The sequence below is a fragment of the Podarcis filfolensis genome (genome assembly GCF_964270895.1).
Source record: "Podarcis filfolensis genome assembly, chromosome: 8".
Classification (NCBI taxonomy): Eukaryota; Metazoa; Chordata; class Lepidosauria; order Squamata; family Lacertidae; genus Podarcis; species Podarcis filfolensis.
In genome coordinates, this window is record NC_139611.1 from 48,536,635 (window position 1) to 48,558,986 (window position 22,352).

At 41.6% G+C, this 22,352-nt stretch overlaps 1 protein-coding gene across 1 annotated transcript in view; it reads left to right on the plus strand.

Moving 5' to 3' along the window:
- WWOX (WW domain containing oxidoreductase) overlaps positions 1–22,352 on the plus strand; it is a 538,444-nt gene that overhangs the window by 464,586 nt on the left and 51,506 nt on the right. The window lies entirely within an intron of this gene.

Here is a 22,352-nt window from a genome sequence, read left to right on the forward strand (position 1 = left end):
ATTTTAAAAGCCAGTCAACTGTGTTATTTTCAGTATATCCAACTTGCGCATTGCCTTGCAGAGTGTTTCAGTTACCACTTAGATTATTGTGCCTAGTTTCTAGTTCTGGAATTCAGTGTGATAATATTGATCTGATTTGGAGCTTGCAGGCATTCCTGTAAAAATACAAGTTCTCACAATGCAACTGTAAATATAAGTATGCAGACGTGGGCTATAAAGCCAGAAACTCTATTGACATTTACAGAGTGCTATTGACTGAAGATCTGATTGACCAGTATACAGCTTAAAAACCTCCCTAATTGCTTTGTTGATTTCAAAAGCCGTAATAAAACTTTAAAATGTTTCCAGGCATTCCACAGTATGGTCTAAAGGCTTGCGGGGGGGGGGCAGTGAAGATAGCCACACAGCTTGCTGCTGAGCACTTCTTTTCTAAAAGCCCACCTGTTCACCAAAGCGCAAACACCCAGGGAATAGCAGCTGCTTTGATGGTGTTTTCAGTATTTGTACATGATCCAGCACTTATGACATTAGAATTTGTACAACATTATAGCCAGCACATCAAATGGGGGAACGGTTAACGAGCTTCCTCATAATCAGTCTGACAAGGTTTCCTCTTCGCAACAGTTATGTCAAAAGATTCGCTTTGAAGGGAGAGGAATCGATATGGAAGGCAAGCGTACAATGATGCAAAGGCAGAAGAACACAACAAGGAACTCCCTGGTGGACAGAAAATGTGGGACAACATTTAGGGCTTGGTTTTCAAATGTTATATATATACAAATAATAATGCATCAAGGTGCCTTGATGGGTTTGGCTGCAGTGTTTTTTGCTCATGCAGTTAATGTTGTTTTACACGTATCACACTAGGTACACTAGATGCAATGCTTTCATTTCTTACACAACTGCCTGCTGGGTGCAGTGGAAGAAATGGGCCTGTAAATTTGGCACACAAGTGTGAACACATCATGTTGACCTTTCCATTGTAAAGCCTTAAAGTGAAGGGTTGTTCAATTTAGATAAATCATGCTAGGAATGTATTTAGAGTAAACTTTTGATGATGGTTGTGCGAGACAAATACCTTTGTGTGTTAGTGTGTTGCAGTAATAAAGACAGTGGATTTGGAAGTCAGAAGATGGCAATGTTAAAAACATTTTAATTTAAAAACCACAAGTTGCATGGAAGTTCTTCTGCAAAAGAACCATTGAAATGACTGGGAACAGTGCCAGGATATAGCAGCATTGTATGCAATAGGGCTCAGACAGAACTTCCTTGTGGTTGTTGTGGTTACGATATCCTTTCTTTCTTCTTGGGATGGGTGAATCTGTTCATTTCAGCTTCTCATCCCCTCCCCACTCCACTATTTCTCAAATCTTAAATTCAGTTCTCTACAATTCAAGATTAGTGTGCAATTCCCCCCCCAAAAAAAGTTCATGAAAATTCACACCATTTCACTATTAATGTATGCTAATTTACACATTTTGTACGCAAATGTGAACACAAATTTGCGTAGCAATTTCCCCTTAGAATGTGTGTTTGTGTTATCTTCACCTATATATGCATTTTACCCAAGTATATGCATTTTTGTACATGTTACAGACTGGAGGACTGCACTGCAAAATTCACAGAAGGAATAATTCTGCATGAAGTCTGTTTGGAAAAGTGCAAATTAAGGAGATTCTAATTTTCCCCCTCTCCCTACTTACTGCTGATAGACTTACATGCTAAAATATGAAAACCCTAATCAGATTTATACTCTTTGCCCTTATTTTGAAGTCTTAGCTTTACCTCATTTTATTCTGAAATATGAAAGTGGAACATCAGTAGAGGCAAGCAGCATGAGTCTGCACACTTCTGCCAGTTAGCAGATTTCCTACCTCACCTCGCATTTCATATCCAAGGAGAGCCACACTGTGCCCCTACATGCTTCTGACATTCAGCTCACAGCTTTCTCTTATTCTGCCTCTGTCTATCTCCAACTGCTTAGCTATCCCAAGCAGTCACACATTTATGTCAGCTCCCTTTCCTTAGCTAGGGAGAGCTGAGATGTCCAAAATGGCAATGTACCACTATACTGTCCTCTAACAATTAGCTTACATAAAAAAACATCCTCTGGCCATCATGAACTTTATAAACCGGCAGTCTGCTTGAGAAGGGAATGGGCAACCTGCAGTTTATATATAGACCAAGCTGTCTACAAGACTATGATCTGTCATCAGCATGAAGACCTCATGTGACTGCTTATTTCATCTAGCAGGCAGCAGTGCTTTTTTCTGGGGGGACGCAGGGGTATACCTACCCCTAAACATTTTGTGAATCTAAGTTTGGCCTCATTGAGGGGTAGTATTTCAATATGAGTAGGAAAATGGGAGTACCCCTAAACATTTTTTTTGGAGGGTGGGGGGAAGCTGACAGGCAGTATAAGGCCAACTACATGTATATACTTGGAAAACAGTTGGAATGCGTGCAGCCAATCTAAAATATATGCTTGGGGTCTCTATGACACTTGCCCATTCAAAATTGGCTTCCAGTGTGGTTCGCATCCACATCATACACTTAAAGCATTCTTAGACGTGGGAACGACAGTTTGTTAAGGGTGCTGAGAGTTGTTAGGAGACCCCTACCCCCCTCACAGAGCTACAATTCCAGGAGTGACTTAACAATCAATTCATCTTCCTATGGACAGTTTTAACTATATGCAGGGAATGGGGGTCTCCTAATAGCTCTCAGCACTCTTAGCAAAGTACAGGTCCCAAGATTCTTTGTGGGGAAACATGACTGTTTAAAGTGGTTTGATACTATTATAAATGCATAGTGCAGATCAGGCCTTGGTTACATTCTGTTCCCATCCATTCCCTATAAAGTACACATACCAAGATGTTTCATTCAGCCATTTTGGCTGCTGTCACCTAGTTGCTTTGCACCTGTTTTTATGTGAAGCTCAAAGTGAAACTTGCAAGGCTGATTGCAGAACCACAAAAGTGACTGAAATGACAACATTCTTTCATGTAACCCTGCAGAGCAGAATGGGCAAGTTTCACATGACTTTGCAAGTGAAATAAGAGATAGCACCCTAGCATGTCACCCAAGACCTTTGTGGCTAACACAGCAATCTCAAGCAGAAGCACTAGGCACACTCGTGTTTACATCACACAAAGTAAAGCTAAGTTGCCCGTCCCTTTAAATCAGGAATGGATAACCTCCAGAAGTTGCTGGACACTTACCTCCATCAGCCCCTGCCAGAATGGCAAGTGCAAAAGGATAATAGGAGTTGTAGTCCAGCAAGTTCTGGAAGGCCACAGATCCCACATCACATTAAAAGCAAAGATGTATTTAACACTATGCCTATTTTGGCTCTTTAAATTGTTTTCTATGGTACGGAACAGTGTTTGTCAACCCTGGGTTTCCAGATTTTGGACTACAATGCCCACCATCCTTAACCGTTGGCTAAGCTGTCCAGGGATGATGGGAGTTGTAGTCGAACAACACCTGGGAACCCAAGGTTGAAGAACACTGATATAGAAGGATTGTCCCATTTAGTATGTGGACATCCTTGTGTTGTGTTCTGTGTTCTGGCAAGCAGGCTGTCCAACAAGTTGGTGCCTAGGTATCATGTAAATACCCACATTCACAAGGGATACTCAGAATATATATTTTTGACTCAAAATTTCCTACTCCACCACATTCTTTAAACTTGTGTCTACAAATATGGTTAATGAATTGTATAACACAGTAAATGATCATTCTGAAGCAGAGAGGTGGTTCTTACACATGTGACAATCTGATCTGAATGAATCTGATGGACACACATTTTCCTGTTCCTGCAACTAGTTTTTGAATAGCCATTATCTACAGTCAATCACCGTTATTCCTTGGCATACAGAAACACAGTGCCCAGCTTTTTGCAGCTCCAAGAGAAATTTTAATCAAGAAAGCACTGGACTTCTAATTATTTTTATTCCATAAGAATAATAGTGCAGTCTGCCTACTCAGAAGTAAATCTTGTTATGTTCAATAGAGCTTACTCCCACATAAATGGATATAGGATTGTAACCTATGCCTGCTAATTCTTTACCAGCTTGAGGCTCTTGTTTTTCATATCTAAGGCTGCATACACAACATACATTTAAAGGACATTCCTCCTTCAAGAAGACTCGGACTTGTAGTTTCTTATCAGTGCAGGAAATTGTAGCTCTATGCATTATAAACTACAATTCCCATCTGCAGTGGAGGTGGGATATGTTTCAATGTGCTTTAAATGTATGGTGGTGTATCATACTGTCCAAATACATTTTTAAAAATTTGGCTGTGGGTGCTAACCTTGGTTTTTCTTCATATTTCCTGCTTTTTATTTCTGTTTTATACTTGGTGAGGACTTCTGAAATGCATTCCACTGAATGCAAATACTGTTGTTGTTGTTGTTGTTGCTGTTGTATTTTTTATTTATTTTTATTTTTAGGGGGGAAACAGCTTGCAAAGGCACACATTTGTTGTATGACTCTGCCTTGCCACTTGCAGTGACTGGGTTTAAAATAATAATAATAATAATTCTCCCTCTGCCCTCATGTTTGCAATAAAATGGGATAAATAAGTGATAATGAAAATCAGCTCAGAGCTAGAGAGAACAAGAGACAAGTTCTGGCATCTTACGCATGTTGTTTTAGAATGTTAACTGAATAAGCCACAAAGTATGCAGAGTCTGATTAAATTGCCAGTGCAGTAAATCCTGACTCCCGTTGGCCTTAACACTCCTTGCACAAAAGAGACATTGTTATGCTGCGTGAAGAGACCCGAGGTTGCATACAAAGGTCAGAGTGACACCACTCTGTGGTGGAGTGTTGTTTTGCATTTGCTGATAAACAAGGTTAGGCTCTCTCAGCATTTGACAAAGAGAGTATTGCACTTTTCTCTTTCTCCCACTGCAGCAATCTTATTTTTCAGGGATCTTATGGGAAGGATTAATTACGCGAGGATACAGGGAGTTATCAGAGTTATCCTAACAGTTAACCTTCAAGAGAGGGCAGAAGATGGTCAGGAAAGCCAAACGTGCATTGTAAAACTGGCTCTCTCACCATCCAGTGTGCCAATGCCGGCAGAGGGGGCTTAAGCCCCAGTGGATGCTTTGAGGGATGATGGGAGTATTCATGAGATTGGAGAGCTATTCAGAATCTCCCAGGCAAGAAGCCAGGTTGTCCTTGAGCTTATCTCACTCCAGGGTTTCTCAAAAGTTTACATGAGGGGGTGGAGAGAGCCCAAAGATCCTTCTTTCCCAGGATTTACTCTAGTAGGGAAATAGGAAGTTTGGTCCCAGTTCTCCAGGCAGAAAGGTCTTGTTGGGAACCAACTTAGAGGACTCTCTAAAAGAGGATCCACTGTTAAAAGGAAATCTGCGCCTGAATACGAGCTGATGGGGACAGCAGGAAGGGAGAGTGTTCTTGCGCTCAGTTCTTGCTTCTGGGCTTCCCATGGTTGGCCACTGTGAAAACAGGATGCTGGACCTGAAGGGTCAGGGGCCTGATCCAACAGGCTCCTCTTATGTTCACAAATGCAATCCACTATGGAGGGAGCTTGTGCGTGAACAGCAGGGGTGGGCCCTGCAGACATATTCCTCACCACCCACATGCTATTTTTTACACTCAGTAACCAGGTTAAGGGGGTGCCCCTTGTTAAACATATGGGTCATGATGGGACATAGGAGAAGAAGCACTTTTTTAGATTTGTGGGGCTCAAACTCTTGCCTTTGGGCCTTTGTAGGTCAAACCCATTGGCTGTATGTAGGACTGTAGTTGTAAAAAAAATAAAAATGCTTGAAGTGCTGAATGTCAGCAGGTTTCTTTTTTCCTGACCGATTGTGCTGTAGTAGAGGAAGAATTCAAACATTTATTTGAAATTAGCTCCACAAAGTTTTTCCCCGTGAAATATAAGAATATAAGCAGCTTTAAAGCCATTTCCAAGTGGCAATCCAAGGAAATAGTAGGGTATTGAGGGAGAGGTGCCTCTGTAAGGCTATAAATCAATGCTTGAGTGATAGTATATTAAATGATAACCTTGTCATATTTAATGTCACACCAGAAGGATCTATTGAGGCATTGTTCCTTCCACAGTATCAGCACAGGTGAATTAACCGAGTGAATTGGAACTTTGAAGATGCCGAAGCTATAGGGAGTAAACCAACTAAGCATTAAGCCATAAAAATCACACTCTCTCTGTCTTTCGCCAGCAGCCTGACTGGCTTATATTCAGGTTATGCTTCAGGAACAACTTTCTTGTTCAGCATTCATTATTCTGCAATAAACGGCACCCTCTTGCTCTGTTGCCACAAGGGACTAAAAAGGGTCCAAACTTTAAAAAAAACAAAAAACATACCCGAGGTATGACCTTGTCAGTGTTTGTGTGTGTGTAAGTAAATATTAGAGGATAATTTATTTTACTTTCTGGTGTTTATTTTTATCCTTTTCTTCCACCCCCCCCAAAAAAAGTTCATGCCTTCAGGCTTTCAATCTAAAATTAAAATGCTTTTTCCAAATACTTAAAAAATGTTGTTGTTATGGTTGCCATCCTGGGCTCCTTCATGAGGAAAGGTGGGATATAGATTCAATAGATAAACAATAAAAGACATGACACAAAAGAAAAAGAATCTGAGAGGAGGAAGAAAGCAAATTGTGGCATTATAAATTTCTTATAAAGGGTCTTTCTAGCAAGAAGGGAAAAAAGCATGCTCCCTGCAGCTGCTCCCTCCCTCTCTGGCTGGTGGATGGGCCTTGCCATGGCATTTGTTATGGAAGACAAGGGGATCCTCCTTCGTGGCCTTTAGTCTCCTGGCCAATGAAAGAGGCCAAAATGTGCTGCTTGGTTTCTAAGCCCAGTTTATTTGGGTTTTATCTTGGGGGTTTTTTAAGCTTGTGTGGTTGAGCATTCCTTAGAGTATTGTGCTAATTCCACCAGTGTCTTTAATGGGAACAATATTGGGCCTTTTAAGGCTTTTAAGACATGATTGAGCAATCTCCCCTTCCCTTTCAAATGAGTACAATTTCAAAAAGTGACACTGATAAGTTTTGGCGGGGGCAGGAGGAATGGAGCAAATGTAAGATGTAAGTAGATTTCCAATGCACTTGTTGTGCTTAAATGTCAGTCTACTCGAGAAGGAAAGTGTCCCAATTTTGTAGATGGCCAAAAGAACCAGCTTCCATTCTTTTTATTGCAAAAATACTCCTAAGCCTGTGATTTAAGCAGATGATGGGAGAGCTGAATTAGTGTCCGGGTTACTCCACTGAGGCAAACTTTAGGCCGTTTGGCATCAGTGTGGAGCTATACTTCTGTCGCTTCAGCCTTGGAGCGCTACAGGGTTCTTTTGAAGCTTGCAAAGGAGCCTTGGCATAGAGGCGGCCTGCCAGCTGGCTGCTTTCCCATTGTGGCCCCAAGAGTGTCGAACCCTGTTTTCTGTGTCCTCGCTTTCTTTCACGGTTCCAACATCTTTAAACTGTGTTGGAAAACATGGAAGTTGGTTAGAGTGGTTGGCTGGTAGTTGTGGTGCCTACCTCTGCAGAGTTTGTTCAGGTGGCTGAAAAGGTCCTACCTTTTCCTGCTACCGTGTCTCTGTGTGTAATTAAGCTGCAATATTAATAACAACAATAATAATATTCCCACACATTTTATAAATATGTTACGAGTTCAAGGGTTTAACCTGCCAAGTTGCCCTTTATAGCCTTCAGTTTACGGTAATTTATTTCAGTTGTTTCTGCTGGGAAAACAGTTTAGTAGGCCTGCTTGCTTTTTCTATCCCATTTTGCATTTCCTCCCCTTAAAGGTAAATGGGATTAGTAAACATCTGCTTCTTTTGAATATTTACAAACTTCACAATCAAGATTTAACAATGCCAGCAACATTAGTAGCATAAATGCTTATAAATATTCACGGGCATATAAATATAGCGCTGAGAGGCAGGCAAGCACACTGCACAGGTGTTTCCAACTTCTTTGACTTCAAGCTGTTTGACTAAAGCTTTTATTTTATTTTTTAGGAGGAGGGGAAAACATGAAATAAATTTGCTGACATAGTGTGCGTGTCTCCTACACACACACACACACAGAGAGAGTAATTAACACCAGCTTAATCAAGTCTCAGGACCAAACTGGACGAGCCATCAGTCACACAATTAGCAATTGCACAGATCACTTTTTCATAAAATCATAGAGTTGGAAGGGGCCTTAGAGATCTACTACAATACCACCCCCCCCACTTGGCACAGGGTCTGCAATGACTGTCCAGTACACCAGACCTCTCCACTTTCCAAGGCAGTCTGTTCCATGTTGTCCTTGGAGGAAATATATAAATGTGATTTTTAAAAAAGAAAAGAAAAAAGAGCAACTATTGCCATGGTCCCTGTGCAGTCAATTGGGGTGCAATAAGATTTTCAGTAGTGGTCTGAAAGTGGAAGAGTCTGAGTTAGGGAATGGGGTCAGCCAGGCCAGTGATCTGGATGAGGGCCCCACCCCAAGCCATCAAATGTTCTAGAAAGGGGGGGGGAGTCAGCTGGGACCTCTTCTACTCTGCTTCCAGAGAGTGAGGTTCCCACAGGCAGAGCTGACTGATTCATAGGTGGAGGGTGAATCAGAGGACTCAAGTTCTGTTGCCAAGATCACAGGACTGTTAGCACAGATGTGCAAAGAACCAACAACCCCCCCCAGCAGTGAAAATGCTTATTTGCATGTTCATCCTTCTTGCTTCCAATGGGAACTTCATGAAAAATGCTGATGTTTTCTTATTTGGACAATGTCTGGAACAGAAATCAATTCAGCAAATGTGATCAGTATTTGTGGGTGGTGTTTTCAGTTCATAAATAATGCATAACAAATTATGGCTTTCCCCAAATGTGCATTTCAGTGAATGATGTTGAATAATGTAAAGATAACATCATTAATCGTGTTATTAATTATATAAAATTCCACTGCTACTCACTGAAATGAATCATGTAGGTTTTTCTCAGAAGCCAAACTGCAGCAGAATGGAAACAGTGCTGCAGGCAATGACTTTGGAACACAGCATAAGCTGATGCTTTCTTGCTGTCTTGTCCCTGCTTAATCTTCTCTCTTCATCTGAGTGAAATTGTGGGGAGACATTAAAAAAACAAAAACAAAACAGGAGACAGGAGCAGCTTGACACAAGTGTTGTGTAAGATTGGTTATCCAGAGATAAGGCCAGTCTCCTGCTGAACCAAAATATTCTCGGTGACTAATTTTCCCCAGAATAAACATTCTCAAAATGTTTCAGGAGTTTACAAGGAAATCTGCAGCAACATTTCATGCTTATCAAAGGGGAAAAAACTTCCTTAAAATCAGAAATTTATTTTGTCTGTAAAGAGCTATTTGGATTTTACGTTTTGAGCTCTTTCCTATTCACACACACATTTGGTGCTGCAATCAAATGATCAACATGACTGTGTGAAGTAGCTCTTTCATGAAGCTCTTTTGCAGAAGTATAACCCTGACCTTTGACACTGAAGAGAAGATGTCCCCCCTCCCCTCGTGTTTTCTGTGCATTGTGATAATGTGTGTGTGTGACCCTGTACTTCTGAAGAATTATACAGAAGGGTTAAAAAAAGCCATATGCTTCTGCTCCGAGTGGATTTTCTAATAATTTCTAAGTAATTTGTGTCAAGGAAACAAAATATATTCCTAGGGATATGCCAACTTTACAAATTTGCATATTTATATACCCTTGAAACAACCCATGATGTTTGGTGGAAACTTTCTGAGCATTTACTGGGTTCCTGTCTCTCACTACATTGACATGATCGCCCTTTGACCTTACCCTGAAGCAATATTGTAGTGCCTTTAAATGTATTTGTTTGCAGCTAACTCCATTTTTTAAAATCCACCTTTGGCTCAAGGTTATCTTAATAAGGGGGAAAGAAGCCAACATCCATGGTTAAAAAGGCTGGTGTTTAGAAAAATATTAAATTATTTTCATACGGTAGCATTTGAGAGCCATAATGCCTTCCAGGTGTATCCTGGTGATATTATACACATTCACTATTCCTTGTTTTCTGCCATTAAAAGCATTAAAATTTAATAAATTTAATTTTTTAAAAATGAGATGATTTCACATATGAAACATAAAAAGTATCTCAGTTTTCCTCCACATTAAAAATAATCTTCTTGCATGGAAATAGCTAGCCCATTAAAAAGCTGGGTTTAAATTAGGTTCCCTGATGTGCTAGGTTCCCTATGTTTAGGGGACTTATTACCCAGGCTGGAGTGGCTTTCAGACTCTCAACCCGTCTTATCACTCCATGCTTTTAGCAGCAACATTTATAGAGATGGTGGTATGTTATTGACAGGGGGGAAATAAATGGCACTTCAGTACATCATGCAGATCATAAATTGAAGATATTTGTTGCTGTTTTCTTTTTTAAGAAAAAATCCTGGTCAACTTTTGCCCCCAAAGTATAACTTGGGCAAACAAATGCCTTCGAATACTCTTCTCATGATTTGTTTTTACTGGAGTGTATGCATTTTTTAAAAGCCTTCAGTTGCTTTCAGAGAGTCAGTTAAAGTCTATAAAGCTTTATTTTACAATGACCACAGCTTGCATTTGGAATTATGCATATATAAGCAAGAGCAGCAGGCGAAACCACATTAATCCCCATTGCTATGATGTGCGTATGTGAAGTGGCAAACACAATTACTGGGCAGCGGGACCATGCTCCTGGCCCTGAGTCCAGCATTGGATACAAGGCATGCTCCCATATGGTTGCATGGTTGTCTGCATGAAAGAAGCTTATTTCCTTGTGCATAGGTTTCCATGGAATTGGGACATTGGCAGATCCCCATGCAACACAGATTCAGGGGGCTGCTGCCTTCTGCAACTGGTACTGCACCAGGGGGTGATTTACTGTGAACCCAGAGCCACACAAGCTCTAAAACACAGGTTTGTTTATAACAGAAGTGGCCAACAGGTAGACAGGTCTGTTTCAATGGACCACCTATTTACTTGCTTGTTAATAAATTCTTACAAAGAACTCTGGATGAGAGAGACCTTGGCTTGATCCAACAAGTTATTTGTTCTGCAGATTGGATATGCAGATTGGTGCAGATTGGATATGCCAACATGGTGTCCTCCAGACGTTGTTGGACTACAGCTATCATCATCTGTGGCCTTTGGGCATGCTACCTGAGACTGATGGAAGCTAGTCCATATGGAGGGTACCCCATTACCCGTGCCTGAAGAGATCCCGAGTGTGTGTTTTTGCTTTGTAAATGTCAAACATGTCAGTGGATCAGAAGGTTTAGTGAAAGCAAAATTAGACCACACAAGAGCTTGTCCACCCCTGGCTCAAGATCCTGTAATCTTGTCCTGTGTTCATAGGGGCAAGCAAAGATAAATCTCTAGTGATGTCTGTGTTTGTTCAGCTAAGCTGCCTTAGCAGGACATCTATGTATTTTCCATCTCTACCTGCCTGTGCTGATCTTTGAGCTCACTAGACACCTGACACATTATTTCTTGATGCACATTTGTCTGTAGCTTGTGTGTCTCTTCCCACCTCCAGCCTCCCCCCTTTAGGTTACTGTGGTTATTACGGTAACCTTTCCAAGAAATTGCTTATATTGACTTAATCCTATGTTGTTGAACCTTGTTTATATCAGTCTGTCTGGAGTTCTGATCTCAAAGGCTCATTTAAGGTCTTTGGGAAAACAGTGTGATTACAGATAGGGACCGCATAGGTATGTTTGTTCAGGTGTGTACTGCTCCCCTGCTATGAACAGGCCAAGTCATCATTTGGACTAGCTATAAATTATATGTTAGTGGTACCAGTGTGAGTGCAAGACCTTTTCATTATTTCTAAGCCCAGGGAAACATTGTACAGCCTACATTGTTGTGTAAATATGTTAGTCCTTTGATTTCAGTGGGACTTCTTTACTACGGCAGAGGCTCCTGTTAGAATCCTTAGTATCTCAGCTTTTCTTCTTATTTTTTCTCTCTCTTTAAAATCCTAGTCCTCATGGTTACAGGAATACATTTTTAGTAGTAATCGAACATACAGTCATACCTCAGGTTGAAGTAGCTTCGGGAAAAGTATTTTCGGGTTGTGTGCTGTGGCGACCCAGAAGTAACGGAGCACATTACTTCTGGGTTTTGCTGCTCGCACATGCACAGATGGTCCAAATGATGTCACATGCATGCGCAGAAGTAGCAAATCGCGACACACACAGACGCGGGTTGCATTCGCTTCTGGATGCGAATGGGGCTCCGGAATGGATCCCGTTCGCATCCAGAGCTACCACTGTACATTAGAAGAGCAGTCAACAAATTATCAATAGATGGTTGGGAGTGGCACTATGGTCTAAACCACTGAGCCTCTTGGACTTGCTGATCAGAAGGTTGGTGGTTCAAATCTGCATGATGGGGTGAGCTCCCTTTGCTCTTTCCCAGCTTCTGCCAACTTAGCTGATTGAAAGTACACAAGTGCAAGCAGATAAATAGGTACTGCTGTGGTGGGAAGGTATATGGTGTTTCTGTGCGCTCTGGCCTCCGTCATGGTTTTCCGTTGCGCCAAAAGAGGTTTAGTCATGCTGGCCACATGACCTGGAAAAGTAGTCTTTAATGGAGGAGAGGCTTCATACAACCAGTTTGGCTGTTTGAAGTCATCTACATCTTGACATTTTCATCCCATGCAAGCAGATACCCTCAAAGTGCTGAAAATGATTATATGTATGGCTTATTTCAGAAGAGGGTAGAGTGTCTAAATAGGCATAGTACTTCTGGAATAGAGATTATTTGCTTCAACCTGGCATCTTTGTTAACAGAGTGGCCAGTATAGTGGTACCTCGGGTTAAGAACTTAATTCGTTCTTGAGGTCCGTTCTTAACCTGAAACTGTTCTTAACCTGAGGTACCACTTCAGCTAATGGGGCCTCCCACTGCTGCCGCTGCCCCACCACTGCCGCGCAATTTCTGTTCTCATCCTAAAGCAAATTTCTTAACCAGGGGTACTATTTCTGGGTTAGCGGAGTCTGTAACCTGAAGCGTCTGTAACCTGAAGTGTCTGTATCCCAAGGTACCACTGTAGTCTAGTATGTGTCAGGGATACTGAATTTTGAACTAGGAAGACTCTCATAGTTTGAAGCCTAGGGAGTTACCTGGAGCAGTGTGTACTCAGGACTTACAGGGGACGCGGGTGGCACTGTGGTCTAAACCACTGAGCCCCTTGGACTTGCCGATTGGAAGGTTGGCGGTTCAAATCTGCACAATGGAGTGAGCTCCTGTTACTCTGTCCTAGCTTCTGCCAACCTAGTAGTTAGAAAGCATACAAGTGCAAGTAAATACATAGGTACTGCTGTGGTGGAAAAGTATAAGGCATTTCTATGTGCTCTGGCTTCTGTCACTGTGTTCCGTTGCACCAGAAGCGGTTTAGTCATGCTGGCCACATGTCCTGGAAAGCGGTCTGTGGACAAAGGCTGGCTCCCTCAGCCTGAAGAGAGATGAGCACCACACCCTTTGACTGGACTTAGCTGTCTAGGGGTCCTTTTCCTTTTTAAAGAGATGGTTGGCATCAACAGATTTGCTCCATGGCACTTTGCCTACCACTGGCTGGTGACCCTTAGAAGGTTGCCCAAAAGGGAATGTGGCTCGCTGATTGAAAAGGATTGCCCATACCTGAAACAAAGCAATGAAGAACTGGCAACCAGAATGTCTTTCTTAGCCAGGCAAGAGTTATGGTGGAGAGATCCAAGCTGTGGAGGGCTTGAATGGAGGTGTTTGTGTGTGGTGGTCAGAAATCATGTTCCCTGGATACAGCTGTCACAAATAGTACCCCCAGCCCCATCCAAGCACTGCAAATAACTTGATTATTTCTGGGTTCAATGTGACTAGATGTAAGGATGTTGTCAGTGTAGGGATGCTGTTGCAAGCTGCCAGATTTTATTTCAAGTACGGATATGGTTGTTCCACCAGTGAAGGCAATCATCCCAAGCCTTCCTTATGTCTGCTTCTATCCAATTCACTTTCCATCAGAAGAGCATTAATCTGCAGCTGAATACTCAAATCCATGCATGAGCTATGCAGAGAGGGGAAATACTGCTTTGTTATTACCTAATTCTATTGCTTTGCTCTATTTTAAAATCTTATTTATCAATTGCCTTTCTCGCACTACCTATTTTTAGACTTGAGGCTCTAATTATTTGTTTTGTAAGTTGCTTTGGATAGTATTTTAAGAGGAATCTGGTGGGGTTTTTTTCCAAAGAAAAAGAAAAGAGGTTGAGTGTGTATTGGAATGCAAATGCAGATGTTTGTCAGCCCTGCATTACTTTGAATGAGATGAACATTTCAGTGTGCATCCCTTTGCAGAACTAGCCAATATGTGTGAGTGTTTCCACAACCATAATGCATATCTTTTAAAAGAAAAAAGCAATCACTATTAATTCTGGAGAATTAGATGGATCTCTCTGATTTTTGTTACTTCTTTAAACTGTTCACAGACAACAGCAAGAATACCCACTGCCCCTTGATTTCTAATCTAAACTGTTGTCAAGAACTAGTGTAGCACAGTGGCTAATGGTAGAGCCCTATATATACTTATGTGGTCGTAAGTCTTGACATTTATAGGAGACAGGGCCAGCCCTGGTCAGTCCATGTAGAGAAGCTGATTGGACTGGCATTTGCATCTTATTTTGACACTGGCAATGGGACTGTCTTCCATCACACCCAAGGGCAGCAGACTAGCTTAGGTGGAACAGGGCAAGCTGCATGGCACACACACCACTGTCCTGTAACACGTTAGCACCACTTCCCAGGGTGGCTGCCAGAGGCAGCCATCTCATTCTGCCTAATGACAAAGCTGGCCCAGAAGTAGGATTTTACTGAGGTACAAATCAGGAAATCTATGGTGTGAATCCCACCTCTGCCATGTACTCACCAGGTGGCCTTAGGCAGATCTCTTTCTCTCTGTGTCTCGTGCCCTGAATCTGAAATACGGGGATAATAATACTAGCTTATATTACAAGGTTGTTATAAAGGTTACAATAAAAAACAAAAAAATCAAAAAACCTACTATCTTCAGATACTGGTTATCTGAAGGAGTGTGCATGCACACGAAAGCTTATACCTAGAACAAACTTAGTTGGTCTCTAAGGTGCTACTGGACTATTTTTTAATTTTTAATTTTGACTGTGTCAGACCAACACAGCTACCTACCTGAATCTATAAAGGTTACAGTTATTATTAATGACCCACCCTTCACCCTAAGGTCCTAGGGCGGGGAGCAGCAATTTAAAACACATCTTTAAAAATAATTTAAAACAAATTAATTACAAGAAAAAAATATGCTTCTCAAGTATCAGAGGCCAGGGTAAAGATGTGTGTCTTCAGCGTACAACAAAACTGTATTGTGAATCACTTCAAAAGTGCTATACAAATCTTAATGAATCTTTCTATAACCCGATTTTTTAAAATAAAACTTTATACTGTTTAATATCATAAAAACCTAAGTGTTGTTTACATAAAAACAATAGCAGGACAGTAACATTCAATGCAGTGTTCTATGAACTATGTAACCAGATAGTGGTTCTTGTTGGTATTGTTCTGTCAGATTTTCAGATTTTCTGGTGCCATCAGAAAAATAGCTGTGAAGTTCGTGAGCATCTTTTCTCTGAACAAATGTATGGTTTGGCTAGCTTTACCCTGATTCTGACAAAATGAGAGACTTCAGTCATGATAGCTAGATTATTATAAACCCTGATCTGAGTCCATTGTCTTTCCATCTTCTCTGAGGTTTTGGGAATGAGCCCTGTTTTGTCCTTGGTGTCTGCTGTTTTAAAACCTGTCCAATATTGAGATGAGATGACTGATTTCAAGCCTTTAAGAGTAAAAACCAATAAAATGCCTGCATTGGGGTGAGGGGGGGAGAGCACTTGGCACAGCTGACACCATATTAATCATGAAGGGACAGGCCTCTGAGAGCCGGTTGTTTTCCACTCATTTGCACAGCCTGGCTTCCTGCTAATAGTGTTTAGAAGTTTGTTTTATGCTGTCTCCTGGAGAAGACAAGGCAGCTTTACTTCGACAATTTTGTCTCTCTCAGCATTGCATTTGAATGTTTGTTGCCTCCCTTCAGCATGCTGGTTAGAGGTCACGAAGAGCAGGATTAGTTGACCCACTTTGACAGAGCTGGTGATGGATGAGAGAAATACAATGTGCAGCCTATTTATACTCAAGTGGCAGCGATACACAAACAGACTTACACCTGCACAGGAATATGGAGTGGGATCCATCAACAGGCCAGCTTGCCAAAAGCCTTCCTAGTGTACCCCACACTGAAATCTCCCAGTCCTTCTAGGTTTTTCGCCCTTAGAACTAAGGATGGGTGAGAAACATGTTTGCTTTATATTTTGACCCTAATTTGCAGTTTTTGAATAAGCATGTGAGCCAAAATGCTGCTATTCTTCAAAATTTGGACTTCTCTGAATTTTGTAATGCACCTTTCAAAATGAAAATGCATACAAAATCTGTGTATTAGGGGATAGTGTACACAAAAGGTAAGTGAGAGCAGGCACATATAAGATTTCAGCTTAAATCAGAGAAACAGTGCAACTAACAGACAGCAGCAGCAAACATCATAAAAACACATGAGAGAAATGTTATTACTTGCCATCTCAGAGTGATCAGAGAAGGGAGGCACTTTTGACAGAATTTCTCTGGGCAGGGTACGACAGAGAAGACCCTGCCTTATGGGGAATTCTAATGCACTGTAGCTTTTAAATTTTCACACCAGATCACATTAATAATTAATGAATTTTGTTGTTGGCAGCAATAAGACCATCTAATCAAATGTGGATAATTAAAGTTCAATTCATATTCACAGTGAAGCTCTTACCCAACCCCATCACTGGGGTGTGTGTGTGTGTGTGTGTGTTAGAGGGAGGGAGGTGGCTTTGCTAACCCAGTAATGAAGGTGCACATGGTCAGATGCACTCATATTAAAGGCTAGGTTAAGCAGGAGGGTCCAGTCCTGCATGGTGCTGCTTCTGGGGGCAAGAAAAGGAAAGAGGAGAGGGCTCTGGGATGCTCAACCCAACCCTTGTTGATCCAGGGCTGTCTCAACCCAACTTAAATGAGGTCTGGATCCCTCCAAATCCCAGTTTGGCTAAGGATTCAGACTTTGAATATGGTGCACAGTCCCAACATGCATAGTACCAATGTCTTCAGGGAGGTGGTGCATGCAAAGGCTTCCATGTAACACGCAGCATGGTCCCACTTCCAGCTTCAGTGTTACGGTACATGGAGCTAATAATGCATTCACATATCCCTGACATGTTATACCTTCCTGTGAATGTTAGTCGTTTGCCACTTTGGGAACCAGTGTTGGCTGAAAAGTGGAGGAGATATAGATATATAAAATGATGTGGATCTTCCACGGCTGTACTTAAAAGTGACATTCTTTGCTTCATTTTGGCTGCTTTGAAAAGCCAGGTTTCTACAAAAACTAGTTACTCTTGTGTGTGCAGTTATGGACGGATAACAGTTATCAAGATCCTGTCATGTCTTCAGCTGACAGCACAATTCCCCACTCTTCCCATCGTGTGAAATTTGTATTTGCACTTCTGGCTTTAACAAACATGATGTAAGAGTTGTATTTTTAGGGGCAGCTCACCCCCCCCCCTGGAATATTGTTGTTTTTATAGAAAACACCGTATTAACTCTGACATTTGTAAGGCTGTAGAATTGCAGGTTTCAGGAAACAGGTCTGAAATATCATGTTTCCTGAAGGAAACATTCTGTTTGAATGCCACTGCCCCAAGTCAGAGGATATAAAAGCTACAGTCTTTTCTAATCGCACCTAAGAAACAAGCTGTTTGAAGAGTTATATGGTAGATGGAAGCCCAGATTATTTTTTTAACCATGTTGCTTGTGCCTTAAAGCTGATCCACACTAGGAACCCATTAATATTCAGTCCATCGTGCTTCTCAAAGGGGAGAAAACTAAGTCCATCCCATCCCATTTCCAGATGGATTTTTAATGGAAAACCATTAAAATCCTGCCCCACAAACACATTTAAAAGTACTTAGGTAATTTGAGGGTTGTGTGCTACCTTTGTTCCTTCCAGTGTTTATATGGGGGCAGATATGTCTTTTCACCTGTACAATTCCCTATGGAAGCGATGGAATGCTGTCAAGTCCTATTGCTTCCAGGGGGGCATGCTCTGTGTATATCAGAGTGTGTGGTGGCCCAATATACTAGTTTATCAGGCTCAGTTCGGCTTGATATATTATTTCAGCAGGGGTGGGAAAATTGGGGAGGTGGAGGGGAATGTGCAAGTCACAGACCACCTCATCGTTTTGCATATTCTGAAGTGCACCATTGATGTGATCTGGGTCATGATATGTCCAGATTGCATGAGGTGACTCCACTTCAGAATCCAAGTAGGACGGATTCCTCTTCTGTCCTTGGTCCACACGTGCATGTACAAGACACGATATCTCATACTTTCATTTCTCAACTGCCAGGAGCCCTGTGCAGACATTATACTGTAAATGCACTCATGCTATATGTATGTTTGTGCGTACAGGAGTGGTCATTAGATTGACTGACCATATAAAGAGTTGGGAGAAACTAAGCAAAACGACTGATAGAAGATACATAGCTCAGTGGAAGAGCACTTGCTTCACATGCAGCAGGTCCCAACTGGCTACTCTGGTTAAAGGGATCCCAAAAACCTCAGCTTTAGATCATGAAGAGTTCCTACCATTCAGAGTAGACAATACAGAACTAGCTGGAGTTATGATATGACTTAGACAGGACTTTATATTCACATTTTTATGCCACTGAGCACAAGGAAGGTCCAGAATTGATGACTGATAGGTGTGCATGTAGATAAGGATAGTCCATGTAGTGCTCTCCAGATCTTACTGGAATGCAGCTCCCATCATCCCTAACCACAGGCCATGCTGGCTAAGGATGATGGAAGTTCTAGCCCAACAACATCTTGAAGGAGCCATTGGTCCAGTGTTCAACACCCAGCACCTCATGTTAAAAGGGTCATAGTAGCAGAGCTGGAAAATATATCTTGCTCAGTCATTGGGTCATAGGATACAGTACTAGACTAGACCAACCACCATAGTTTAATTCAGCATACTATAACTTCATATGTAACCTCAGGAAGTGGAGTCTCACCCATGAATGATACTTGTGTGGCACATAGACTGTTCTCTCTTTCTGTACAGATATTGATTATGTAAATGAAATTGTAACTCTGGGTACTTCCTTTTGGAAAAGAGAAGGATTGTGTGCCACCCAGTTTTTAATGCAAATACAGCAACCAGTTAATTTTTTGACTGTGTGTAATGTTCTGATAATTTAACACTTGGTATTAATTGAGGATTCACTGTTTTAGCTGCTGTTCAGTTGGGTAATTTAAACTACTGTGCATATTTACTCAGTGCATATTTCTTCTGGTGCTGTGAACATAGTCATAAAGGCTTAATGTGAAATCACTGAAAACTATCGGGATTCAGTCCTTTATGTTTACACTGGCTATCTTCCTTCTGTGTTTCAAGTGAACTGGCTAAGTAGCTACTGTGTGTGTTTCTAATCCTGGTGTAAAAAAAGAGGGATTGCCGTAGAAGGGAAAGGTTATTCACGTTAGATTTTTCCTTCCTGATTAAATAACCACACTAAATTCTTTTGGATCTGCACAAGTTTATTTGCCCCATGAGTGGGGAATGTGGTTCATCCTGAGGGCCCCATTCCCTTCTGTACAACCTTCTGGGGGCCAAATGTCAGTGGTAGGCAGGGCCAGAGGCAAAAGCAGGCAGAGCAATGAATGTAAATTTTACCTTTGTACTGCAGACCAGTTTATACACACACTTACCCATATCTCTCTATCCTCCTTCCAGCAAGCAAGAAGTATTACCAGAGTTCAAGGACACATTTCAACCAGACAAAAAAGCTCAAGGAGGGTATGAAGCAACACCAGTGAGAGGTGTAGCCTGTGGAGAGGCTGCTAGATAGAAAACCACATTCAGCCCTCAGGCCTGGAATTCCCCACCTCTGATATACACAAACATTAGACCATACACTAAAACTGTACCAATGTGGTCTGCAGCTGCCAATCTGGAAAAGGACGCTGTAATCTTCCATCATGTTTTCTTAACAATACTCTTAAACTTTGTACTAAAGATAAAAGCCCACTGACATTCAGTGAAGCCATGCCTCTAATGGTGGCATAGCCCTCTGATCACACCCCTGATGCCGGTGCATTCAGTTGAATGCCTAAAATGCAACAACAGCCCAACATATTTTGCTGCCATAGGCAAAATACAAGAAAATGGCCCACTTATTTCATAGTCAGAATTTGAATCTTATTCAGCACTGGTCATAGGACAGCGCCCAATTTCATCACACTTGAGGGTAGCTATGTAATATAGTGGGTGCAAGTGGGTTATGAGGCCATCTGATAGAGTTCTTCTGATAGAGAACACCCAGAGGATTCAAGGGGAATATATGAGGGCTGCTACTGTTGCCCCTCCCACATCTCCCAGTATGTGCCCAGTACTCTGCCTAATGGTGGGGCTGGTCCAACTGAAAGGGGCCTCTAAGCATGCAGCCCTTAGCGTTTGCACACACATCAGAAACCTGTGCAATCAGGATTCCCAGTTGACTGGAAAACCCATATTACCTAATTGTTTTAACTGAATGCACTGAATGCACAAAGATGGTGGTCAGAGGTCTGTACTGATCCTGCAAACATGACTAGCAAGTTGGTCCCATGCTTTCTTAAATGCCTTCAACATGTGAGGTATCTCCCTTGGGCTTAAATGTCAGGTGTTTTTCATGGGCAAGCAGTTCAGGTAATGTGATTCCTCACTTGAAACATCCTAGTCCAACAATATTTTATTTCATAAAGGTAAAGGGACCCCTGATTAGGTCCAGTTGTGACTGACTCTGGGGTTGCGGTGCTCATCTCGCTTTACTGGCCGAGGGAGCCGGCGTACAGCTTCCGGGTCATGTGGCCAGCATGACTAAGCCGCTTCTGGTGAACCAGAGCAGTGCACGGAAATGCCGTTTACCTTCCCGCAGGAGCGGTACCTATTTATCTACTTGCACTTTGATGTGCTTTCAAACTGCTAGGTTGGCAGGAGCTGGGACCGAGCAATAGGAGCTCACCCCGTCACGGGGATTTGAACCGCCAACCTTCTGATCGGCAAGTCCTAGGCTCTGTGGTTTAACCCACAGCGCCACCCGCGTCTCTTTTATTTTATTACATAATCTACTGTTAATGTATACTACTCCAATTGTATATATTTGGGAAAATGCACACCAAAATGCTGACAATTTTTTGTGAGAATTTTGAAAATATGAAAATCACACTGATGTAGAAACATGGCGAACTGAATTTTAAGATTGGGGGGGGGGGAGAAACTGAAATCGACAGATTTATCCATTCCAACATAGAACTGATCCAAAACTTGCCAACCCTTTCCTCTTGAGATTCTAGTTTTGTATGCACACCTGTCAAGTGCAACTCTGTCTTCTCTGGCAGATGAAAGAGAACTCAGAGAAAAAAAGCTAAGATAGAAGATAAAACAGATAAGAGGTGGTGTTTTCCACTAAGCTTTTTAAGCTTGTCGTTTCTTTAATTTCATGTAAATTTTCACTAAGTAAATATTCCTTAAAAGTGAATAAAATTTTATTCCACTTTAACAAGAGAATATAAAAGTTAAAAAGGTCACTGTAGTAATAGACTAATCTCAATTATCAGGGCAGCCGGTGAAACCCTCAACTCCCACCTAATCTCATTCAATGCACACGCAGCGCACCGTGTGATTTCCAACATGGCTAAATGAAATTATAAAGCAGTGTTAAATTTATTAATCATTTAATTAGCTAAATGTTCCTGCAACTACTCGTGAGATGAATGGCATGTCATTTTCTAATGTAATTTGCCTCTCAGCCAGGCAGGGTCAGGAGGAAAAACTACCTGCATCTCAAATTATCTCCCCCCACCCCTTTCTTTTAATGTTATATTTTGTACAAAGGGACAGTGTGTGCTTGCCAGTGTTATTTGATTGTTGTGCTCAAGTTATTATCAATGATTGTGAATGGGCTGCAAGCTGAGGAATAAGCAATTAACCCATCTAAGGTAGTATTTCACTTTGTGGTTTTGCAAAGCAAATCTTTTCATATTTAACAAGCCACTGAGCAGAGCATAGGAAACTACACCAGCAGGTATTAAGGTGATGCTCAATCTACTTTTATTTCTTAAAGTTTACTCAGTTGTGAAGGAATTTGTGGGCCAAAAAGTCTCCCATTTCCAGGTTAGTCCAAGACTTTTTAGTTAAAAGTCAGAATGCATTTGCGGTT